Raw genomic sequence first — 26,508 nt, 5'->3', positions numbered from 1 at the left:
AGCCTCTGATAGTGTGGCTGATGTTATTAGGCCCTGTGATGGTGTCCCCTGAATAGATATGTGGGCACAGTTGGCAACGGGTTTTGTTGCAAGGATAGGTTCCTGGGTTAGTGGTTCTGTTGTGTGGTATGTGGTTGCTGGTGAGTATTTGCTTTAGGTTGGGGGGCTGTCTGTAGATGTGGGGTGGGGGGAAGAAACCCTGGATTTGTGCTGGAAATGGCCCAGCTTGATTATCATACACATTGTAAGGAGAGTGATCACTTTAGATAAGCTATTACCAGCAGGAGAGTGGGGTGGGGGGAGGTATTTTTTCATGCTTTGTGTGTATAAAAAGATCTTCTACACTTTCCACAGTATGCATCCGATGAAGTGAGCTGTAGCTCACGAAAGCTTATGCTCAAATAAATTGGTTAGTCTCTAAGGTGCCACAAGTACTCCTTTTCTTTTTGTAACAAGCAGGACACTTTGGTATTCTAAGGAGGAAACTGACGTCAATTAACCCTTCCATATCAGGAGAGGAAACCACAACCTAATTTTCAATGGTTAATACATCGGACAGACTGTCCATACAGAGTCAGAGAGAGTTTGCAGCTATATGGGACCCAAAGCTGGGAGAAACAATGGGAGCCAGCAATTCCATATGTGGAAGCTAAGTGGGTCTAGACAGGATTCAACACTGTTATGCAGACAAAATAGCCAATGAAGGAGATCATGTGTACACATTGTTCTGATGACCAACTGAAATCCCCTGCCATGTGAAACCTCAAACAAGAGGTGGAGATGAAGAGTTCAGTGAGGTATAAACTGTGATGAACAACACACTGAACAGGAGCAAGGAGATATGGCTAGAACTGGGAAAGGTAACTGAGTTGCATGAGGAGAGATGTTAAACAACCAGGAATGTTTCCTTAGCTATATGCGATGTGACGGTGAAGCAGAGTTGTAGGAAAGAGATCTTTATTAAGTATGCTGAGTGACCAGAGTTATATACTAATTCTATATCTACACTACAAGCTAAGAGCGTGGTTCCTCTGCTCATGTATAAATACTAGCTCGCATGGAGATAGCACAAGGATAAATAGCAATGTTGCAGAGGTAGCAGAAATGGAAGCACAGCTGAGCCATGCTAAGTATGTTCCCACTGGTTTTAGGCAGTTGTACTCAGCACAGGTCAGCTCTGCTGCTACTACCAGTGTTATCTCAGCTACAGTGCTATTTATACTTGCACTAACTTGATAAGAGCTAGCACGAATATGTGGACACAAGCTGGGAATGACACCGCTTGCTTGTAATGTAGACATAGACTCAGACTCTAGAGATTCATGTACAAGCAGCTTGGAGCCAGGCTTCCATTCCTGAGCCATGGTGACACACATGAAACCTATTTCTCTTTCTCTGGTTTCACTCATTATACTACAAGAAGCATTTGCACCCGGAACACGGGTTGCAATGATTCTCCTCTCACACTGGTTTAAGTTTTACACGAGTGCAACTCCACTGATTTTGCAGGAGTTACTTCTGATTTACACAGATGAGATAGCAGAATCAGGCCAAAAAAAAATCAAAAAACACTGACACTAAAACACATTTAAGGAGTCATTGCAAGCTAAAGACAAGTTGGTGTCATAATTTTAAATTTATTGACTACATCCATAACAACCAAGCTTCAAGGATCTTTTGTGGTGAGTTTTCCTCAGTTAGCCTGAGTTTTAAGGGATTTGTCCATTCCTAACAAAATATTTGTTGCATTAATTCTCAAATCACTTTGCATTTACATTAAGAAGATGACTATATGAGTATATCCCTGGCCAAAATGGATTGCAAGTGAAAGGCCCTATAATCTAAAGCCTGGGGCCCTCTTAAAACATCTGTTTTGTTTGTTTTCATGTGTACATTTTTCAGTCCAGTAGTTCCCCACATACATCTACGTCAACAACTTAATTTTTTTTATTTTGCGTCTTTTAAAATTTTTCCCCATTCCTTGTAATGTGCTTACTCCTCCTATGTTATAAGAGGCATATGTGCCTCAGAGATATTATAGTTACTAAGGATGTGATGAAAGTTGCCATTTTAATTACATAGGGTTTTTTTTTAGTATAGAACTTTGTTAATTTGCACTAGGAGAGCCATTGCAGATTATCAGATTTTGCCAATTAGCTAGTAAGTTAATAAACAATAAAAACAATAATGGATAATGCCTCACTAAATGTATTTTAATTTAGTTGGACAAGAAGTTTAGTTTTAAGTTGTGGGTTACTCTAGAAAGAGACAATGTGAAAATGTCTCTGTCCTACTAATCAGATTTCTCCATGTACAGTTATACCTGCTGACTTCAGTAAAAAAATATGATTTTACTGCTTTTGATTCTTTTTAAACCTGTAGAGGTTTCACAGCTTCAGGAGAGACTTGGATGCTGTTTCATCAGGTGCATCATCAATATAATTGTTTATTAAATTCCAATCAGTTTCACCTAGGTAACCCTTCTGCAGACATTTATGTTGCATAGGTGTAAATGAGGGTTCAATTCTGTCTATAGATCACTATATGATCTGCACTATATGATGTGCAAAATGAAGGGAACCCAGCTTGACCCTCAAAGCCCAGGCTCAGTTACAGGATGAGGGTTTGTAGTCCTTGAACGTGGACCTGTGGGTCTCCAGACCACAGCTGGCACCCATCAGCTTAACTGAACTCCTGGGAGAAGGGGTCGAACAAAGCTCTATTTTACAAAGGGCCCCACCCATGAAGCTCCAGATTGGGTGAGATGTCCAGCCCCACCTATTGGCTGGGATGCTCTATTTAAACCAGGAAGAGGCACAGGAAATTGTCTTAGAAGCTAGGTGAATCCATGGCTGGCTGTTACTATAGAAACTGTCTACTTTCCTGACTCTTGAACCCTGCCTTCTCCCCATTCCTGGTTCCTGTCCTCTTTAACAAAGACCCCCATCTGTTCCCAGTTCCTGCTTTCCTGCCTCACTCCAGCTCCCTGCTACTATGCCCTACCATTGACTCTGGCTTTGACCCCCCAGCTTGACTCCTGACTGTGTCTGGCTCTGACCTTTGGCTTGGCATCTGACTCTGTCACAGGGTCTTACCCCAGCACCAGTTCCAGGCTCCCAACTCTGATGATTAGGCATGACCACCCACACCCCAGTACCTACAGCTTATTCAGACCACTACCAACTTCTCTGAAGGGGCCCATCCGAGAATGGACCCGGCGGAGTTCCCTATACCAGAAGGGGCATCAGCACAGCACAGGTAGGTGATTGGTCTCCAGATAAACAACTGTGCACTGCAGATGCAGGATATACACCTGGCCAGTGAGAATCAGGCGTTGCAGAAACAAATCCAGCAACTCCACCCAGAAAATGCTGTGCTCCAGGCCCACCTGGCTGTGCTGGAACCTGCTATCCCTTTGCTTGAGCATTTTGATGGAGCCACTCCAAATTCTGAGGCTTCATGAATCAGTGCCACCTCTTGTTCTTGCTTCAACAACAGATGTATGCTTCTGACAGAGGTGAAAGTAAGCCGGTCCGGTCTGGTACGCCATACCGGACCAGCTTTCCCAAGAGGCAATCTAAAGGGCCTGGGGCTCCCGGCAGCAGCTGGAGCCCCAGTCCCTCTAAATTGCTGCCAGAGTCCTGAGCTCTGGGGTAGCAGCGGCAGCCAGGAGCCCACAGAGCTCCATCGGCGATTTAAAGGGCCCAGGGCTCTGCTACAGTAGAGGCGGCTGGAGCCCCGGGCCCTTTAAATCACCACCGTAGACCCTGGCCGCTGCCACTACCCTGGGGTCTCCGGCAGTGGGGCTCAGGTGGTGATTTAAAGGGCCTGGGGCTCTGGCCACTGCTACTATCCCGGGCCCTTTAAATCTCCATGGCCCCCGAGCCCCGGGACTCCCAACCGCCTCCACAGCTGGTAGCTCTAGCCGTGCTCCCAGCTATGGAGGCAGCTGGGAGTCCCAGGACTCAGGGGCCATTTAAAGGACCCGGGCTCCGGCCACCGCTTCTGCAGCAGAGCCACGGGCCCTTTAAATCTCGATTTAAAGGGCCCGGGGCTCTAAAGACCCCCCCACCCCCACTTCTGGTTGAGGCCCTGCTCAGGACTCCGGCATACTGGTAAGTCCTTTAAGTTACTTTCACCCCTGGCTTCTGACCAAAATAGGTCTGGTAGCCAGCCTGCTGGCAGGGGAGGCATTGGACTCGGCCTCTCCCCTGTTGGAAGCCAATAGTCCAGTTCTTTCCAACTCGAGTGCCTTCCAGAGGGCAATATCAACCATCTTTGGCAACCTTACCTGGCGCGCAAAGGCTGCCCTGTGGAAGCTCCAACAGGTGTTGGGCACAGCAGGCATCCTATGCAGCTCACTTCCACTGCCTTGTATCTGACACAGAATGGAATGAGGCAGCCCAGTTATGTCACTTTTGAAGGGGTTTGTGGGATGAGGTTAAGGATGAACTCACCCAAGTCAAGCCTCCAACAGGTCTGGATGCCTTCATAAATCTTTATCTATCTATATGTACTGATAATCGTCTATGCAAACAACAGGAAGAAAGAAGAGGGGCATCGCAACTGTGCCTCCCACTATTGCAGTGGCTCTCACCCTTTCCAGACTACTGTATCCCTTTCAGGAGTCTGATTTGTCTTGAGTACCCCTAAGTTTTACCTTAAAAACTACCTGCTTACAGAATCTGACATAAAAATACAAAACCGTCACAGTGTACTATTACTGAAAAATTGCTTATGTTCTCATTTTTACCATATAATTATAAAATAAATCAATTGGAATATAAAGATTGTACTTACATTTCAATGTATAGTATATAGAGCAGGATAAACAAGTCATTGTCTGTATGAAATTTTAGTTGGTACTGACTTCGCTAGTGCTTTTTATGCAGTATGTTATAAAATTAGACAAATATCTAGAAGAGTTGATGTACCCCCGGGAGACCCCTGGTTGAGAACCACTGGTCTAAACAGTTAGGCGAATCCCTGACTGGCATTTATTACAGGCTCTGCCTACTTGCCTGTCTCCTGAGCACTGCTCTTCTGCCTGTTCCTGGAATCTGCCTCCCAGCCTGTTTCTATTTCATGTCCTTAACCCAGACCCTCATCTATTCCCAGTTCCTGCTTTCCTGCCTCCCTCCAGGTCCCAGTTCCTCTGCCCTACCACTGATAACGGACTCTGGCTTGACTCATGCCTCTGTTTCCAGCTCTGCCCTTTGGCATAGCACCTGATTCTGGCCCTGGCTCTGACCTTTGGTGTGGCACCTGGTTCTGACCCTAGCTTTGACCATGGCCCCAGTACCAGGCTTCTCACTTTAACCATTAGGCAGGGGTACCCATGGCAGCTAGCAAAAACACTGTTTGACCTGTAAGCTGAGCATGTAGGTCATGGCCATCTCAGAGACAATAAACATTTCCCCACCAATCCACTGCACCTACCACTGCATTATTAAATATTTGTTTAGACATGTGGGGAGCTATAATCTTTTATGTGAGAGTTATAAAGCTTGTAAATTAGCAAAATAGGGCTAAATCACCTGTTCTCAATGTCTTTTGTTCTATAACCCCCCAAAATGGCCAAACAATTCATCCAGTGATGCAAAATCCTTTGTATTTAGGTAATGGTCAAAAATTATAGGGCACTACAATAGGATGTGCAAGGGGTTTGTGAGCTGTTCTGGGTGCTGATGGTGGCTCTTGGACAGATGTAATGCATGCTGGTGGCTGGGTGGGATATGGGCTGGTTGCTCTTGCGGGTACTTCCCCACAGAACAGAGAATAATACAAAAGTCACTTTTCTCTTTGGAAAATAGCTCCTGGTTGAATTATTCAGAAAAGACTAACAATATCCAGCCCAAGAAAACTCTGAAAATTCAAGAGAAAACTACAGAGCTAAGGGGCTTTTACATAGCAGCCAATTGTTATGAGTCCTTTTAATTAAATACAAATGAATTAATTGATATAAAGTACCGCTGGGCAATTATTTTGCTGACTTTTTTTCTCTTTTGAGACACTCTTGTTTACTGCATCTATCATCTGCAAGAGCCTACCACCCAATTGTACGCTACCTATTTTAAACATATATTTAAAGAGTTAAAGCTAAGTTTGTACTGTAGGAAACTTTTACATTAATATCATATTTGTGTTAATGGTACTCATATTAGATCCAATAGTATTTACATTTTTTAATCCATCTCCCATCCCTAGGCCATCATTGTACATGCGATATTGCATCTTAATGAATTTTTCTGGTTAAAGATTTTTAAATAAATGAATAAATAAATAAGTAATGAAACACTGATTTTTATCTCACTGTACACAAGTTTACCGGCTGATTTTTGCATTCTGATTTGCAGTGAATTTTTTTCTTCTTTTTTCCAAAGATATGTGTGAAAGTACAAACATTATAGCTGATTTATGAGCAGGCATTCAGCAGCAATAAGAAGTGTACCGGCCATCAAAACAACAACAGAGGCAAAACGGAAGGGCTAGCTGGTGGACAGTAACAGACATCTCTCCCAAAACATTCACCTCCCTCAAATCTAGCTGAACATCCATTCTTAAGCTTCTGCAGACTACATCCAATATGGCTTTGATCCTGCCACTGAAGTCTCTGGCAAAGCTCCCGCTAGTTCAAAGGTGCAGGAGCTGTGTCTTGAGCCTTTTAGTCGTAGGCTAGTGGAATTTAAGAGCAAATAGGAGTGATATGTCTACATGCCAATACAAGTACGCTCTCCAACTGCAAGCTGTTTCTTTCAGTGAACTGAGGGCTGGATCCTATAAGGTGCTGAGCATCTCCTGAAGGTGCAGAGGACATTCAACTCCCATTGGCTATACTGCACATTGAGAGCATTCAGCACATCCAGGAATTGATCAATCCCTTGCCAGTTAATTAATATTGATAAACTGCATGTGTGCGTCTTTCCCCATATTTTCATATTGTGTATTTGAAAAAGATATCAGGCTGGAATGTCAGTTCATTCTTAAAGTGACTAAAACGATCTCAAAACTCTAAGAACAAGAGATATTTATTTACCATTGACAAACTAATTAACCCATTCCAGCACAAAGAGCCTTGAGATAAAAATATCACGCTGAGACAAGAACATGCATGTTTGAAGAACAGGCAAAAGCTTCCATGGATAGCTTTGCAATGTAAGTATTTAAAACAAACAGCCCAATAAAAGTCATTACACAACTATTGAAATCTATCTCAATAAAATTATTTGTCATAGGCTGAGTTTGAGCAAAGCACCTACTTGTGTTAATCTTACTTTGTTCCTAAACTAGCAAATTAGCCAGAGGTGTTATTTCTGCTCCCACTAGATACTCAACCATAGTTAGTACACCAGTGGGGAGGACTGTAGACACCCCCTGTACACACAATTAATGCAGCAGCTCCAACGGCTTTTTGTAGAGTAATGCAACAAATATAGCTGAATTTTTAAATGGCTTTGCTACAGCAATATTCCCACCATGCAGTGTTCAAGAACTTTGAGTCAGGCCCTCCAAAATCATGAGATAAACTTAAAAATCAGGAGATTGCAAAAACAAATACATTTTTAGTTACCATCTATTTTCTGAACCTTTGCAGTGCTTCCAGGTCACATGTCCCAGCTTTTCTCTGCAACCATAAGCACTATAAACTTCCTTTTTTTAAAATGAAAGCGGAGATTCTTATATATTCATATGACTCCAAGAGCTGGGGCTTTAAGAAAAACATCAGATATCACAAGACACAATGATATCACAAGCAATGGCAACACTTGCTACAGGCATATCCACACTCAGTGTTTATTTGTTTACCATTAACATTGAACTGAGCTGATTTCCCTGCACAAATATTTATGCAGGGCAGAATTTAGAGATTGCACCTGGAAGTGCTTGTATTCTTATTTAATCAGGGGAACAATAATAATGTTGTGTGACTGATCTATCCAATTATAAGAAAGCAATGCAACTCAAACAGCGTAATCATGATAAACTGCGAGAGATAAATTCAAAAAGGTATTAATCCACTGCATATAAATGGAAAAAAATCTCTCCAGTACAGATGCAACAAAATTCCACATTCTGTTAAAAAATGGCATTCATGCTGCTATATATGTAAAATACCTGGAATAATAAATAACAATAATAATGATAAAATTATTAATATTTATTATGAATTATTATTATTGTCAAAAATATAAAGGGAAGGGTAAACACCTTTAAATCCCTCCTGGCCAGAGGAAAAACTCTTAAAGGATTAAGAAGCTAGGATAACCTCGCTGGCACCTGATCAAAATGACCAATGAGGAGACAAGATACTTTCAAAGCTGGAGGGGGAGGGAGAAACAAAGGTTCTCTCTGTCTGTGTGATGTTTTTGCCAGGAACAGAAAAGGAATGGAGTTTTAGAATTTAGTAAGTAATCTAGCTAGATATGTGTTCGATTCTGTTTTCTTTAAATGGCTGATAAAATAAGTTGTGCTGAATGGAATGTATATTCCTGTTTTTGTGCCTTTTTGTAACTTAAGGTTTTGCCTAGAAGGATTCTCTATGTTTTGAATCTGATTACCCTGTAAGGTATTTACCATCCTGATTTTACAGAGGTGATTCTTTTACTTTTTCTTCAATTAAAATTCTTCTTTTAAGAACCTGATTGCTTTTTCATTGTTCTTAAGATCCAAGGGTTTGGGTCTGTGTTCGCCTATGCAAATTGGTGAGGATTTTTATCAAGCCTTCCCCAGGAAAGGGGGTGTAGGGTTTGGGAGGATTTTGGAGGGAAAGACGTTTCCAAGCAGGCTCTTTCCCTGTTATGTATTTGTTAGACGCTTGGTGGTGTCATCAATAAAGTCAAAGGGCAAAAGGTAAAATAGTTTGTACCTTGGGGAAGTTTTAACCTAAGCTGGTAAAAATAAGCTTAGGAGGTTTTTCATGCAGGTCCTCACATCAGTACCCTAGAGTTCAGAGTGGGGAAGGAACCTTGACAATTATTATTATTTATTAATGAACAAAAGATAAGCTAAAATGGTACTACACACTTCAGGTACCAACAAACCAAAGTGGGGGGAGGTATTCTGAGTGGCACAGACAGTCTTATCTTTAAGAAGAAGGTGCAGCCTGCAGAGACCGATCTCAGCAATACAATTAATCTTTGTGACCCAAATGAATTTTCACCTATCAAGATGAAGCATTTCCTCCCATAGTCTCTTCAGCCTGCACCTTCCTATTAAATATGAGGGTAGCTGCAATCTGCTCCCATTCATATGGATTTGGACCCCAATTCAGGAAATAACTTAAAGATGTACTTAGGTCATCTCCATTCTGGAAAAGCCCTAACACACATGCTTAATTTTAAGTATGTGCTTCTGTCTCAGTGATTTCAGTGGGACCTAAGCACATGCTTAAGGGCTTTCCTAAACAGGGTTATATTCCTGAATTGGTGCTTAGGTGTAGCCATTGGGCTCTCAGCAATTTCCATTATGTTTTATTTCCATTTTGTTTTGGTCAAACCCCCAGTAGGTGGAGATGCAGGGACATGCTGGGTTTTTTCCTCACCTACCCAACATTGGACTGGGTAGTCTACATATGTCAGTCATCCTAAGAGGACTTAACAAAAGTGAAAGCCATTACCTGCCTAAGGAACCATTCCATCTATTATTTGATCTCTGATTACCGCTATGTTGCATTTATGATGAAAGACAGGGAAAAGATAAAGCCTCCAATGTTGTACAACCTCCATACAAAGTTTGGCACAATTGGTGAGCAGCCCATGAACAGTCACACAAGGATGGAGGGATGAGTGTGAAACTCCACAGCCACACCCTTGTGTATGTTTGCCCAGGGACCACTCAGTAGCAGTCCCTTTGTTCCTTGTTCTTGGGGGAATTCAGGGATTATCTGCTCCTGCTACCCCCCTTCAGAGTAGGACTCTGACAAGAGGGTGGGGAATAGGCAAATCATGAACACTTTCCTAGGGAGCAAACACACCATCCAATGAAGTGAGCTGTAGCTCACGAAAGCTTATGCTCAAATAAATTTGTTAGTCTCTAAGGTGCCAGAAGTCCTCCTCGTTCTTTCTGCGAATACAGACTAACACGGCTGTTACTCTGAAACCAATCTACAACAGTGCTCCACACCATGTGTAAGGAACAGTACTGGAGCACATCCTGGGGCTGTATGGCTCTGTGCTCCTTGCTTAAAAGCCCTTTGTGACACTGCCCTCTACTAGACTGAACATGTCAAACCGCTTCAAGCATTTCTAGGCTTCTTCCACTGACTCAGCTAGCAGAGCTGCTTCTTTAGCTCACCAGAAATGGGCTTGTGAGTCTGAAGTCAATTTTTCATAGTAAATCTCATGAGCTCCCTTGCCTGAATAATGAAATTATTGCATGTCCTCACTTAACACTCTAGCATGTTACAACCTCTGCTACTGCTGCTGCTGTTTCCAGTTTCACTTAAGTAACATCTATTACAACAACAATTACTGAAGAATGGAGTGTAGTACAGCCCTGGTAAGACAGACCAGAAAACATGTCATACGATTCTAATGAATGGAGCCGGGTGACATTTTTGGTGTGAATCATTTTTTTCCTGAAAAAAGGAAAATTCGGGTTCACCAAAACAATTTGTGAATTTGGATCATTTCCATCCAATTGTTCTGGTCAAAATAATAACCATAAAGACTGAAATGGCCTGGTTTTGGCATTTTCAAAATGAAATGTTTTGACTTTTTGTTTTGGAAGGACAATTCACTGAAAAAATTCACTACATTTTATTTAAAAAAACTAAACAAATGAAATAAAACCTCAACACTAAATGTTTTATTTTGGATCAAATGATTTTTTTTTTGTTAACCAAAACAAAAAAGTTTAGACTTTTTCATTTTGCTTGAGAAATCAAAACAATTTTCTTTTTAGGTTAATCCAAACAATTTTTTTTCCAGTTTTTTGGTTTGGGCACTGAACCAAAAAAATCAGTTATTCACACAGCTCTATTGGTGAACAATGTCAGGGGTTCAACTTTCACCCTTCAACAAGCAAATGGTTCTAGGTTTGGACAGATGTTGCAGCCATTTCCTATTGTTTCAAAACTAGTCCACTCAATTCCTGCTTTTCATGCTGACCGTTAAAATCCTGTAGGGCAGGAATGGAACTACACCAATGTATACCTGCGGAGGTGCCGAACCATGGTTAGTTAGACTCTTGAAGAATAAGATATGAAGATTAGTGCAAATTCACAGTATAGAAGAGAAGGTATTGACTTTTGGGAGAAGCAACAGAAATAAACAATCTGGAGGGTCAAGAGCTGAAGCCACGAATGGGAAGGAAGAGCTTTGAATCGAAATTATACCAATTATCAAGTGCTTGATCATCTGGAGTTTCTTCACAGGCGTCCTGTTTCCTCCCTCATGCTTGTTACTATCACTCCTGAGAGTGAGAAAGTCCCATCAATCAACCATAGTACACTTGTAGTGCATATTTTATCCCATGTATTTCAAGGCTTCACAATACAATAAAATTTACAACTCGTTTAATTAAGAATATGCCAGATTAAACAAATGAGACTGAAGTTGAACTTTAAAAGCAAAAACTGTATCAGAGCAAGACATTATGCAAGAAGAGAATTTCATATCCAAGTGGAGCAACATCTAAAGGCTCAGAACACAAAGGTCTCTCATGAGTAGCTGGGAACTTACCAAGAGACCTACTTTTTAACCTCAAAGCACTATTCAGGACACAAGGCATGAGAAGGTCACTAAGATTAATTGAGTGCAAGGGTTAGATGGAGATTTGTGTGGCAGCAGTGCTGTTCCTAAGACTTTTTTTTCTGAAAACATAAGATAATACCTCCTGCTAAAACTTCATGAAAGGTTCTCTGTCTTCCTAATGTATTTTTTCCATGGTAGACAACTGAGTAGGTGCAAATAGGGCTGTGCATGGAAAAACTTATCTATGAGATTTAGAATTTTGGTTACAATGTTCTTGTCTGTGTATACATGAATATATGGTTTGATTCACACCCCATAGTGCTGAAGAGGAATGTGTTTAACTTGCAACCTTATCAGTCAGTTGGAGATGCTGTGCGCCTGCGGAAATACCTCCCTGGAGGGAAGGCCAATGATGCCTGGAAAGTAGGAAGGGGTGGTGGTTGCAGCAGCAGAGGGCAACTTTAAGTTGTGGATGGGGTTTTATAGGATTCTTGCTGGTGGAAGCTGCCTGGGGCATGACCACCAGAATAGGTATGGACAGCTTGTGAATCTGCAGCCACCCTTCAGGTGGAATTGTCATTGCTGAGAAATCTCTGCTAACTTCTATAGGAGTGGAATCCAGCGCAGACCCTAGAGTGAATGGAGCACAGTCTCCCATCATTACTAGGGAGAAGTAGGTTTTAGGGGTTTTAGCCCACTGAAGCCTTTCAGCCCATCTAAAATGGTACATAAAATTTGGGTCTTGCAATCATTGTAGGTTTCATAGATTCAGAGGTTGTATGCCCAACCCCTAGAGCAGCAAAGCTAGACCCTACATTGCATCTGAAAACTCTTCAAATCCCTGAAGCTCTGTAGTAGCAAAGAGTCTTCACAGCCCAACAAAATTTTAAAAATAAATTAAATCTTCCTGTTTAGGTTGGTCTACATCAAATGTAATGCTGTTTAACTTTGTAAAAAGATCCCAGGGCTATTTGGATGAGCCCTTTTCATTTATCAAGTGAAATAAACAAATGTGCTGACTGGTATCCAGAAGTCCCTCCCAGATCTGTGCTAGACCAGTGTTGTGTTCTGCAATTCCCCTTTAGCTGATTGACTGTTCATGAGGGAACTGATTCCAGCTCTGATGCAGCCAACAAGAATGGTATATTTAATACAAATTTATTTAACTGTTTCACTGTTCAGTCGCATACAGGTAAGTGACAGGTCAGCCTCATGTACTGGTTATGTCTCATTGAAAACCATTGCCGCACAGAGGCTGCAAGAGGGGACCATCCCAGCAGACATTGTGAATATAAGTGATAGTGACTCTGACAAAAGTCTCTGGGGTCATTTAACTGTAAGTGAATGATCAAAAGGGGCAAGTGTGCACTGCTGCTCTGCAGCTACCAGGGTGTGCTGTTACTTAGCAAAACTAGCACTGGCATGAAAGAAGATTATTTGCCAGATTTGTACTAAAAGAAAAGCATTTGGCAAAACATGCAACTTTGGTTACTAAAGACTGGAATGTCAACAGTGTAATTTGTGAAAGACTTTTCAGTTCTGTAGGGGGTAGGAACAGTGACAACAGGAAGTCTGGAATCAGAAAGTGGAGAAGAGATGACATTTTTCAAGGTTAATCTTCCCATTTTGCTCTACAACAGTTTATCATTTTTCAGATATAGACAATAAATTATTTTACAATCCCCTTTCCTCTTCTCCCACTGTAGAAGGTGCATACCCACTGACAGGGCTGCCTAGTGGTCGCGCTGGGGTTGGCAGGTCGTTGCCCTGTCCTTACCTCAGGAGTGTCCAGTCCTCCCCTCTCAGACCGAGATTTTGGGGTCTGGGCACCTTGAACAGCCCAAGCCTTTTTGAGCTGTCCTCTTACCCTAGATGAAGGCTCTTGTTGTAACATCCTCTTGGAGTGGGTAGGGGAGTCTGGGCCTGCCCTCTCCACCAGGCTCTGGTCCAGGGCCCAGTGGTGGGCAACTACACCCAAGACCTTGGGGCAATAAGCCATTGTCCCCCTCGACCACTTCCTACCGCTGTCACCTTTCACTTCCCAGACTAAACCACTCCACTCAAGTCTCTGACCTCCACAATCAGCCGCCTGCCTCTCCTTTGTGGGCTTGCACAGGTCTGCATTGTCAGGTCTCAAGCAATGAGTTCCTGGGCAGTATTTTCCCCTCAGAGCAGCCACAAGCTCCCTTTCACTGCCCTCCACTGAACTGCTCTGCTCCCCTTTTTAAAGCCCTGCCTCCAGCTTATGCAGGCTTTGCACATGTCTAGACAGGGCAGACTCGGCCCAAAGCTATTCCTTAACCCCTTGCTCTCCAGTGTGGGGTTTATATACCCCAACATGCCCATGCACAGAAGCTGCTTTTTTAATATAAAAAAACATCTCCCAGCTACAGTAGAACCTCAGGAAGGAGGTTGTTCGTAACTCTGAAATGTTCGTAACTCTGAACAAAATGCTATGGTTGTTCTTTCAAAAGTTTACAACTGAACACTGACTTAATACAATTTTGAAACTCTACTATGCAGAAAAAAAATTCTGCTTTCCCTTTTTTTTTTTTTTAGTAGTTTACATTTAACACAGTACTGTACTGTATTTGGGTTTTTTGGGTTTTTTTGTCTCTGGTGCTGCCTGATTGTGTATTTCCTGTTCCAAATGAGGAGTGTGGTTAACTGGTCAGTTCGTAACTCTAGTGTTCATAACTCTGAGGTCCTACTGTACCAAAGGGCTAGGCCAAGATCAAAAACAGAAATAGGTAAGACTATGGTCAGTAAATTCAATAGAGTATTTTAACCTGTGTAATTTTAAATTGGGCTTCTTTTGATTTTGGGGTTGGAGGAAGAGGAAGACAGTGTAAGAAGTGATAGGCAATATTTTGAGCTCTTTCTCATTGTTTGAAGCTTTTAAAATTTGCTTATCACTAGTTTGCGCCACACCACAATAAATATTTGAATTAAAAGAAAATAAGCCAAATAGACATTGTTAATATTTAGCAAGTGTTATGAATATTTTTTCACAGATACAGCAAACACCTCTGAAGCAATAATATTTTGGTCATTTTCTAATACTTGTGCTATTTTTCCCATCATATATACATAGAAATAAAATGTCCTGCTTCCCTATTTAGCAAAATATGAATACCATTATCAATCATCAAAAATATGTCTTACAGACATTTATTCCCTTGATGAATGAATGCCAGAAACCTGATATACTTATTATAGAATCTCTTCCCATATCAAAAAATTTCTGTGGACACATTTGCTCCTGTCTCAGCCTTAGGTGTAGAGAAGCAAAATCTTTATCCAACCGCATGCTTCTTGGAGACAATATCTGCTAGTTTTCTGAAAAAAATTCCTTCCTTTGCTAAGTTCACTTATTGAAAACATCATAAATATTTTGTTAGACATTGTGGCTGTCCAAAGCTCACTAAAAGTAGCTATATCAAGTATATTTAATTTTTTAAGTCCATCCCCGAATGTTTTAACAATCTGTAAAGCAGATTTAAATCTATTCTTTCTAGCTCGGGTAGAAAAGAGATAGAAAGAATAGCAGTAATCAATCTTAGGGATATAACTTTTGGAATAAATTATATAATAGAAATTATTCCAAAAGTTTCACTGTGGGGTTTTTTTTAATCAGCTGTGAAACTGTGTTCATCAGGATTTGTAATAATACTTTTATTGTATCTGATGTTGGGAATCCATCCCTTGTAATACTTCTTGACATAATTGCAGCTTTTGACATACTCAATCGTGGGATCCTTCTAAATCATCTTGAAAAATATGTTGGTCTTTCAGGTTCGGTTATTCAGCAGTTCAAATCTTATTATAACCATCGACAACAGTTTGTTAATATAATTTCTTTCCATTCCTCCTCTTACATTGTCATCTGGAGTCATCTGTTACAATGTCATCTGAAGTCCCACAGGGAACTGTTTCTGGTTCCATGCTCTTCTTTATCTACCTGCTGCCTCTAGGAACTACAATACCGTATCTTTAGAGCCATGGGTTCTGTTATATTTCTGCTGACATTAGGCAGTTTAATTTTCTGGTCCTTGTGCCTATTTATTTGATCAATATTCTAATGCTTTCCCCTCTTGTTCAGCTATTTAGATGAGACTCACTTTAAAAATATATTTTAAACATTTTAAAATTATACCACAGATAAATAGAAATAAAAACAAGTTTTGGTTATTCACCTTTTATTCCCCATTTTCCCAGCAAGTTTATACATATTACTATGCTTTTCTATTCCAGAACATTTTACTTATTTATAAATTTCCACATGAGTAAGCATGGGAAAAAGCCCAGCAAAATTAGAGTCAACTATTTAAAAAAAAAGAAAAAAGAGGAAGTAAAGAAAAAACAAACTAATACTCGGATCTTAGTTTCACCATGCAGACTGCTAATATATGGGACTACTACCATAGTAAAGTACTGTTCAGTGTGAGTAATGGTGGCAGAATCTGGACTTTATTAAACAGTATTGTGTGTGTAACCCATGTTTCAGCGGTACTGGGTACTTTTAGCTCCCACAGCTGGAGCTATGAATGTTCATAACTCTGAAAATCAGGCCCAGTCCTACGTAATATAAATGCTGATACCCCCTCCACACCACCAAATATTCTAGGGAGTAAGAAACTTAAATGTCTGTATGTTTTTCCTGCAATTGCACATGAGCAGTGGCTAATCTTCATGGAAGAGTAAACGGTTGTACCTTCATTTATTCTCCCATCCTTTGGGTGCATTTGCCATTTTGGCAACCTCCCTGAAACTTCCCATATACATATGATGTTTCTGGTCATAGAAAATGGACGTGACTTGAGCAGTTGTATGTTGGTATTGAAGTCGGCTGTCATTGTTTTCTGCATTTCCAAGTAAAGCCAAAATGAGTTAGTATTCTTGATTCATGTCTTTCAAGAATATGGAGTCCATTTCCCCCGATTACTTGTAAATCCCAAACTGAAACAAACAACAACCACCACCAATTTTTCTTCTTTAGATAATTTTTGCCCTGCTCCTAGATCTCTGAATGGTAAATAGAAGAAATATGCTAATCCCAGACTCTTCATTAATAGTCTGTGTGCTGCATGCAACAAACCAGCCCCACATGTACACAGAAGCACAAAGTTAACCAGACTCTAGCATTGCCAGAATGCAGGTGAGTGTAGTAAACTGACCACCAGCATTGCCAACATATTGCTAATCTGCATAGGCAAAAAAAAAGCTTTTTGCTTTGTTGTGACCATTTCTTGTCTGCTCTTCGAATTGAACACAAAGACCCATAGGTAACCTGCCTTAAAAAACACCAAAAAGATATACCAGACCTGATTCTACTGTTACTTACACAAAGGTAAATCAAGATGAAATCTGCTGAAGTCAATGAGGTCAGAATCAGGCCCACAAACTTTAGTGAAAAGGGATAAATGAATTTTCTATATGAATAAATGTTAAACTAACCCAATCCTACCATGGCCCTCTGCTCCATAAGATCTATACCTCATCAATACCAAGCCTTGTGAGACTTTTCCCCCAGCAATACTATATCACTCCTCCCTGATGATATCTTTTTTGGGGAGCTTTGGTGTCCTAATATCCTCTCTCCAGCACCTACTTCAAACCTTCTGGCACTTATCTGCCATCCACATTAGCATCCCTTTAGCACCCTCCCTCCTACCCCTATGTCCTATAGGCATCTGCCATCTTTCCTCTGGAACCCATGTTGCCCTCGAAGGAGATAAGTGGGTTTAAGCCACAAAGCCTTTGTATTAGAAGACATCGAGTTTGGATGGGACATGAGTAGGAGGGAGGCTGTCAGGCAGGTTGCAGGCTGGGTGGGAGTGAACGAAAGTACATGTCTGAGTGTGAGATAAGAAAAGTACTTGTGCGAGGAAGGGCACCGTATGAAGTGGATAGAGGGAGGGTATCAGAGAAGAGAATAGGGGGATTGAAGACTTAAAGAGGGAGAACTGAGGTGGGGCAAAATGGGAGGCAAGAAGAAGAGATATGTTGGTGAGTTGCAGAGAGAGGGTTTGGTTAGATGGCAGGTAGAAGACCCAGTGGTGGGGGAGCTGAAGGAGGAAAGAGAAATCAGAGGGTGGGGAGAGTTGAGAAGGAATGAATGGGAAATAGAGCATCAATGGACAATGAGGAAGGGGATTAAGGACCAAGGGAGAGAAATGCAGAGAAGAAAGATTGCTGGGGAAAAATGGGGAAGATAGAAAGAAAAGGTAAGTTTTAGACCAGTTCTATAATGGAGTAATCTTTAAACATCTTGTCGTACCTTTACTAAATGTACACTTTTTCCTGGTCAGCATTTGGATAGGAGACCTCCGAGGAAAATACAAAAAGGGCAGCAGTAAATGGTGTTTCTGATATAGGAGGCAGCTGTCTTCCCTCTGAGAAAATATTGAACAACTATCCCCGCCTGGTGTTAAGGGGCACTGTGCTGCTGCAGATGTCATCTTTCAGATAAGACTAGATACCAAGATCTTACTTCTTTTGGTCATTAAGTATCCCATGGCACTTTATACAAGACTAAGGGTATTAGCCCTGCTGTCTTGGCTAAATGCCAACTTGGTACATGCATTATGCTTATCTAGACTTCCCATGTACCTTTAATTGGAGATAGTGTCCTTCTTCACTTTTTTCCAAAATCATTCTGCAGTTTTACTGTGCAGGATTAAACAGGTGCCATTATCCTCCTCAAGGATGGCTGAATTGCACTGGGCAGTGAGATAACTCCTACATATTAAGTAGTTTGTAAAATTATTTTGGAACATTTAAAAATGAAATTCACTGTCAACTATATATATTATCATTAGCCTATCTTCCTGCTTATTTGACCAGGCACTTTCTATTTATACAAATACACTTCTACCCTGATATAAAGGTCCTTATTTGGGCTTTTTTGTAATAGGTGACTTCCATGCCACCTTTGTTTCTGCACTGCTGCTGGGCTACCTTCAGAGCTAGATGGCTGGAAAGCGGCGGCTGCTGGCCGGGCGCCCAGCTCTGAAGGCAGTGCCACCAGCAGCAGCAGCACAGAAGTAAGGGTGGCATGGTATGGTATACTGCCTTTACGTTCATTCCTTTTGTTCTTTTTGGACTTGAATGTGGGCAGGTTGACCCTGTGCAATCCTTGCTGAAAATCCTTAGTGACTGAATTCTGGGACTCTAGGTGCTTTTCTTTGGGAGTTAGGGTTTTTAGGCAGTAGGAGAAGGGCAGAGAAATAAACTCTAGCCCACACAAAGGTTACACATGTATTGATTTGAGGGTGGGGAGGATTCAGATAAGAGGTTCCAGCTCTGGTCCCACATTTAGGAAGAGCCAGCAAGTATAAATGGTAGAACCTGAGTGTGATCAGAGACAGGCCAGTGCAGAAAGCTTTTGAAAAACCACCTGAAATCTTTGCATTGGCTGACAGAAACTTCAGTTATTTCCAATTACGTTGTCAGCTTGTGTTCTAGGCTTTCCTTAACTGAGCAATTTGTTAAGACCTCACCAAAAGGCACACCTTGGACTACACACCAGTCCCAAGATCCTGGGATTGGCGTAAAGAAACTGTGTAGGGGTCAAGATGAAGACAGCTTTTCTTAGGCCAGGGAGCAGCTGTAGAGCAGCTCTGTAGCCACTAAGCCTCAGTTCTCAGAACTGCTATGGTCCTCTTCTATTTGAGTGAACAGCCATTGCTTTTGCATGAACCATGGTTCCACTGGTTCTAGCTCAGTCCTTCTGTGGCAAATGTACGTGGTGTTCTCAAAGAGTTGGGCTTTGTGGGCCACATAAAAACAGAGGGGCCAATTCCTGAACAAGCGCCTAGCATTCTTCCTTCCCTACCTACCCGTATGCAGTGCAATCACCCCTGTTCCACTGTGACTAGAATTATCCCAGCACGCTGAAAGTAAGGCAGGATTTGCCCCAAAGGCTCATGTGAAAATGAACACCTGCACTTTCTGCACTAATGAAGCCCATAAATGCCATGAACACTGTGAAAAACTGATTGCAAATTGATTTTTCAGAGGTTCTACCACATTCCAAAGGACTGCATCAGAGAAGATCTTAAAATTCTTATCTCCAGAATTTCTACAGTTAGTTTTAAGATTAGAGAATTTTCCTCATACATATCCTCCTAATTGAAACCATTTGTAGCTTAAATTCATGTAACAGACATTGCCCCTCTGAAATATTCTGCAGGGCCCTTTTGTTGAATTTAGGCGTTAGTCAACTTTATTGTGATATGAATATTTTATAGTATTTTATAATTTTACCTTAGTTTTCTTTTCTACAATCTTTGAACTTTTTGTACACACTGCATTAGGACTATCAGAAAGAATGGTGTAAAAGAAAAACTGCATGGAATTAAACCATGTTAATATGCCTCTTAAGAAAAACAGGGACAAAATTCCAAAATATTTCCAAAATTGAGCAGGTAATAGGGACATACTCTGAAACTGTGTCCCTGTTTTTCAACAGGTTTTCTTCCTTGTTCCAAATTCTTCATCAGCCACTGGGTTTTGAAAATTTCTTGCCAGAACAAGTCCTTTGTTTGTTTGTTTGTTTGTTCACATATGTAAGTGTCCATGTTCCATGTGACTGCAGAAACAGTCTAGTTAATATGCCTAATTAATTAATCTCTGTGTCTAACCACAACCAAGGAAGGCAAAAGCAGCCATAGGACTATATCTTTTCCAAACCATATTTTTAGAATTTCTGCTGTTGGTACCCTCAGAGAGGGGCTACATACATATAGTGGGTGATTTCTACCGGGGTGTGATTTCTAAAAAGCGCACTAACATGTTGCGAATTGATTGGTCCATGTAGCCATTGCTTTTGTGCTTTAATGTAGTGCTGTTTGAAACAGCACCATGTTAAAGCGCACTATGGAATCTTTAGTAGACACCATCAGGGTGTTAAAAGACCAATTAAGTTGCAATACGTTTGTGCGCTTTAGAAATCACACCCCGGTAGAAATCACACACTACATGTATGTAGCCCCTCTCTGAGGGTACCAACAGCACAAATTCTAAAAATGTGGTTTGGAAAAGATATAGTCATAGAGCACATTACCCTACTGTGTAGATAAACCCTAAGCTACGCTAATACACATTACACAATTAATGGATCAGGCATGAGAATAACTGTTGCAAAAAAGGCATGGTCTGTGTCTTTAGCAAATAAAGGTCATGGGATTGCTATAGAAATGACTCAAATGGGCACTTCTAACTTATTCAATAAGAGTCCACTCAAAATCCATCTGTGAACATTTGGTCAATCCTTTTATGGAGAAAAGTGTATTTCTCCAAGTTCATATTAATTTTTGTGCACATCTGTGCACTCACCTAATCCATACCCACATGCCATATCAATTAAAATTAAAAGAACAAGTCAAACCTTTGAGAATTTTTAATTGCAATAAAGCATGTAGGATATAAAGGGCTTTTTTTCCCTACAAAAATAGCTTTTTTGTGTTTTTTCCTACTTACTTGATTTCAAGTGCAAAATATTCAGACTGATTAGCCATATAGTTCTTCACTGGTAGTTTGCATTCTCCTATTGGATACAGAATAATAAGCATAGCTGTGATTGAAGTTTTTGTGGAATATGAATTCAAGATGGTAACACTCAACAGGGCATAAGTGTGGCAAGACATTTGACTGTACATGTCTGAAGTTTACTCTAACAGCAACAAGTAAATTACCATTTTCCGGTTATTAATATGATTCCTGGACGCATACAGTCAACATCTTTACAACAAAAAATTGCAATGACTTTAAATAAAAAATGTAGTACACACTTAATTTACATTTTAAGAATAGCATATTAGTAGGAAGGAAGAAGAGGAAGAGGACAACTAGAAATGTCAGCTGGTTTAATCATACTTAATATGAAAAGATTGCTATAACTTTAAGAATCCAGCTTTAGCTGACTTTGGAGCTTAGGTTTTTATTTTTCTACTTTATAGCATGCTTCAAAACTACTTGGACAAATACAAAACAAGAATTACAGTGCACCATAAGTTATTTTAATATCCTGTAGTGGTGTATACTTCCAATGAAATCCCAAGACTATTATTAAGGTTCTGTGTTTGTGTGAAAATGTCAAGTTGTTTCGAGTGACTACATACTCTAAATTATATATAACTGTTACTTTATAGCTAATAGGCACTAAAATTACTTTAAAACAGAAATGTAAAGTTATATTTTCATCCTTTTTGACAGATAATAAAGCTTATTTATGAGATACATTTTCTCAAGTATTAAAATATATAATGTTTACAAAAAGATTAAAAATATGATACTTGATATTTAAGCAAGAAACTGAGCCATCAGGAAGATATTTGCCTGGATAGTTATATCCAGGGTAAAGGCGGATAGATGTTAACTCAATCATTTCACTCAGGAAAGTCATTTGTTAAAATGGTAAAGCATAAAAAAAAGGTTGTGTCTCAAAATAAGATTGAGGAGCTGTTTTTCTTTTCCTGCCTGTCATTAAACTGTAGATCTGAAATCCTTGTATATACTTTTAGATAAAATGATGACACATGATATACTGTGACTCTTTATTTTAAATTGTAGCACTAAGACATGTTGCTTAATTGCTTTGTTGTTCCCTGCCTGAGGAGAAAAAAAAAAGTTATGTCCTTGTATAAGCACAATGGAATGGGACATCTGTACAAGAGTAATTTCTTCTCTTGTAAACTCCAGCTAGGGTAGAGGATTTATGAAAAGGGAGATTAGTGTTGGCATGACATATACGTAAGTGTACACAACACCACTAACCCACCAATTATTCATAGTCTAAAATAAAAAGGTTTCACGTGCAAATTATCTTTCTTTATTCCTGCCAAGCACTTAGTAAATAAAAACATATAAACACCTGGATCTAGCTTGTTTTCTGAGAAGTGTGAGGGATATCAGCAAACTCTAGTGCAAATGAACCACAGTTTAGAAGGCCACCTTCATAGAAGGTTACAGAGTGTATATTCTATAGGTACAGTAGGAGTTAATTGCCATGCTGAAGCAAACCCTGTACTGTGTTTAGGATTACCTCTTCAGTTGAGGGTCTGTGACTATCTCTATGCGTCTTAGTTCTACAGCTCTGCTATAGAATATTATACCAAAGCATGAACAAAAGAAAATTACCCTGAAGCAATGGAGCGCCACAGCGCATTGTTGCTATTAATCTTTTAGTAATGGCAATGCTAATTTGACATGATGCATAGTAATTTATTAATAGAAACACTTGAAGTCCAAAACTTAAAATATTCTATGTGCGAATGGATGAAGCTGGAGATTGGTAATGGGTTACTAACCCTTTCACCTCTGGGTCACAGGTTCAGTTTCAGCCCAGATCAATAGTGACAGCACACCATGATCATATATGAAATAAGACAATGGCATTAGAAAACTAAACAAAATACATAACCCCACCACAACTGAAAACCTTGCTGACAGTCTGAATGCAGACATTAAGTCTTGAATGGGTATAGACACCGCATTACTCCGTTAGCCACATTAGGCCTGTCCAGGAGAGGAAGTATACATTACATCCCCTGCTCTTTCTATCTTATGGCTACAATAAAATAAGTCTGGCTGAAAGGCAGACAGCCCTTTACCTGTCATGAGCCCTGTAGCCCTGAACCTGGACACACTTATCTACATTAGTAACATAACACATGAATAGTTCCACGCATACTTTTTTTCAGGATCAAGGCATGTGTTTACTTTACAATTATATATATCTTTGATTTCTTCTTTCTCTGCTCTTTTAAAATCTTCCGTCCCTTTTTAATCCAGGGTTTAGCCCTTTTCTTGCAGAAGAAAAGACAAAGTTTACACTTAGGTTCTTAAGTGCTACTACCATTACTTGGCTGGTCAGCAGGGGATGCTCCTGTGCTGGAAGGCTAAGTCCTTTCTGGGAAACTGAACGTGTCACCACCTCTGTGAGGTACTAGTTTCTGCCTGCCTAGGGCATGGGGTCCAGAGTCTGTTCTCAAGCATTGGTCTCTGCATGAGAGCACAGCAGGTTGCTACTGTGCAACTAAACTAGCTACAGAATGTTTAGCTGTGCTTATAAAAAGACTAATCTGTGTTCACATCACATAGACTTTGTTCCTTATCCTGAGCCATCATTAAGTATTAATCCAGAGTGGGGGGGTTTCAATTGTCTGTTCTATTTGTGTTTGTTTCCAGAAAACAGTAGCGCATTCTGGATTCAACAGAGTACTAGAAAGGCAGAGGTATTGTTAAACACTTTTATATACACATTAACAGATGGATAAAAAGCAATAGGGAGAAAAGGAAGATGTATTTCTCATTGAACTTTAACAGCAAACCCCTATAGAACTTTATGATTTGTTACTGAGGCAGCAACAGATAAACCTGGGGAAGTCTTAAATTCTACCTGCCTGATTAATGACAAGGTTAGGTTCGATCTACATTGGTTGCACACATGAATTTCATGTTCTAAAACCTTAGAAGGAGCTGGTGTAACATGAGCCATTATTTATTGGATATAATGACCACTAGCCAAGGTAAAACATGGTATTATGCATTAATAACATCATGTTATCTTGGGGAAATGAGGCTATTAATGCAGGTCACCTGCACTATAGCTCAGACTGTATTCAGGTGGAGGCCATCAAAACTTCTGCTTAACCTTGAAACAAGTAGAGTTCAAAGCTTGCCTTATCAATTAACGAAAAATGTTTGAAGGTCTTCTTTTCCCCATTGTCCTTTCAGAGAAATTTCACCTTTTCCCTTCTTTCATTTTTCTCAAATTTATTTTCTTTTTTTCCTTCAAAAACGCTAATCATTGGTTCTGTTAGTTAAGGGTTTTGGAACTATTTAACACACTTTTCAATAAGAACTTCCATTCACGTACTGCTTCAGCTATGAACCACTCACAAACAAAGGGGCAGACCAGATTTTTATCTCATTTACACTGGTGTAAATCAGTAGTAACTCCATTTGTTGGTAGGTAGATTCCCCCCCACCATGTAAAAATAAGATCAGAGTCTTGTTCAAAGCATATAATCACAATTGCAGCATTTAACTTGTTTTGAAAAAACTGTGGTTCTCAAAAAAACGTTATATCATTTGCAATAACTCTTTACAAGTTTAGTACTTTTTGTAGGATTTTAAATAAAAACAAAAACGTTTTCTACCTGTGCTTATATTCCCTAATCACCCTATTATCTAGGGGCCAAATACAGGAATTTTTAATCTTCTTCAGATATATATATAGTAAGGGCATTTTTGTCAGCTCCATCCTCAAGATTGGGGCAGGCTGATTTATACTTTTGTTGTCATTATTCCTGTATCTTTAAAAGAAACTTTCATAATGTTTGTCTTCTTTTTAACTTTAGGCACTGGAGGCCTTAATCTTATATCATTTATATTAAGACACAATATTACCTGACTTTCCTAAATTCCTTCTTCCCTTTTGTTGTTCTGATTTATCTTACAACCACACTCTCACTAGACAATGATAAAAAAAAATAAAGGAGTTTTCTTTTGTCATGTGTAGGAAATGTGATTCATTCATTATCTTTAACAGGCCTTCAGACCACCAGACATCTGTGCAATGTTTGGCAGCAGTAAAAAAAAACAAAAAAAAAACAGCTAAACAAATATATATATGTTAGGATTATAAATCAGCAGAAGTTATTCTGGCACTACTTTAAGTAGGAGTATATTTGAAATATCGTGTGCAATTCTGGTCACTATATTATAGGAAGGATATTGCTGAGATTGAAAAGGTGCAGTGGAGGGCAACCAACATGATTCAGGATTTGGTGGATAAGAACAAAGAAGATATATGAGCCAGATTCAGTTTGTATTACTTGAAGGCCCCATCCTGTAAGATGTTGGCTGGCTTCTGCAAGCATGTTCAACTTCTGTTCCATTTGCTGAAAGTGGAGGGCCTTCAGCACCTGCACCGCAGGCACTCAGCACCATCGGGATCAGGCTGTAAAAATGGAGGCTAAAGGGTAGCCTTCTCACAAAGGCTGCAGTGTGTACAACTTGAAAAGAAAGAAATGGATTGACAGCAATAAGTTGTTGAAAATAATTCAGAAACATAAGAAATCAAGCCAAACTGGAAATTATCTTTCCATTCATGTACTGAATTTAAGATTAGAAGAGTGCAAGAAATGTTGCACATAAGTACTGCTAAGAGCAAAATATTAGAAAGGTCACTTTTTTTCAATGCCTTTTACAGATAGGAAAAATGCAAAGCTATGTTTGCACTTGCAAAACTACTTTTTTTCTTTGGACAAAAACTAAATTTGTGTAAGAGAGTGGAGCAGGACTTGAAGATCAATGCATAAATTTTGTTTCCTGCAACACGTGTTCTTGACCCTACTGTTACACATGCAGCAAGAGCACTGGCTGGGGGAGGGAAGGAAAAGAGAAAAAGAGAAGTTATGTGGGAAAGGAAAACAATCAAAAGCAATAGTGTATTAAAAACTCCTAGAAAAAATAAGCAATAATTATCAGAATTAGATATAATTATTAGTTTGTGGTTTTGTTTTGAATTTTCATTTATGCTTTACAGAGAAGAAAATTATTTTTTGAGGGAAGGACAAGGAGGTATTATTCTGTTATTTAGATAAATACAAAATGGCAGACAAGGAGAGCATAGTTAAATTAAAAAGAGTGGAGGAGAAAGAAATATCCCTGTTCAACAAGCCTCGTAAATTCTTCTGTACAAGAGCAAGAGGGTCAGAATTAATCTAAATGGAGCACTTTTCGGTAATTTTCGCACTAGCCATGCTGGGGTAAACATTTGGGTCCAGAACAAAGGCTTAGATTG

The sequence above is a fragment of the Lepidochelys kempii genome, chromosome 7, assembly GCF_965140285.1.
Source record: "Lepidochelys kempii isolate rLepKem1 chromosome 7, rLepKem1.hap1, whole genome shotgun sequence".
In the NCBI taxonomy this organism is placed as follows: Eukaryota; Metazoa; Chordata; order Testudines; family Cheloniidae; genus Lepidochelys; species Lepidochelys kempii.
The sequence above is the reverse complement of the archived record's forward strand: the minus strand, read 5'-3'. Positions refer to the sequence as shown.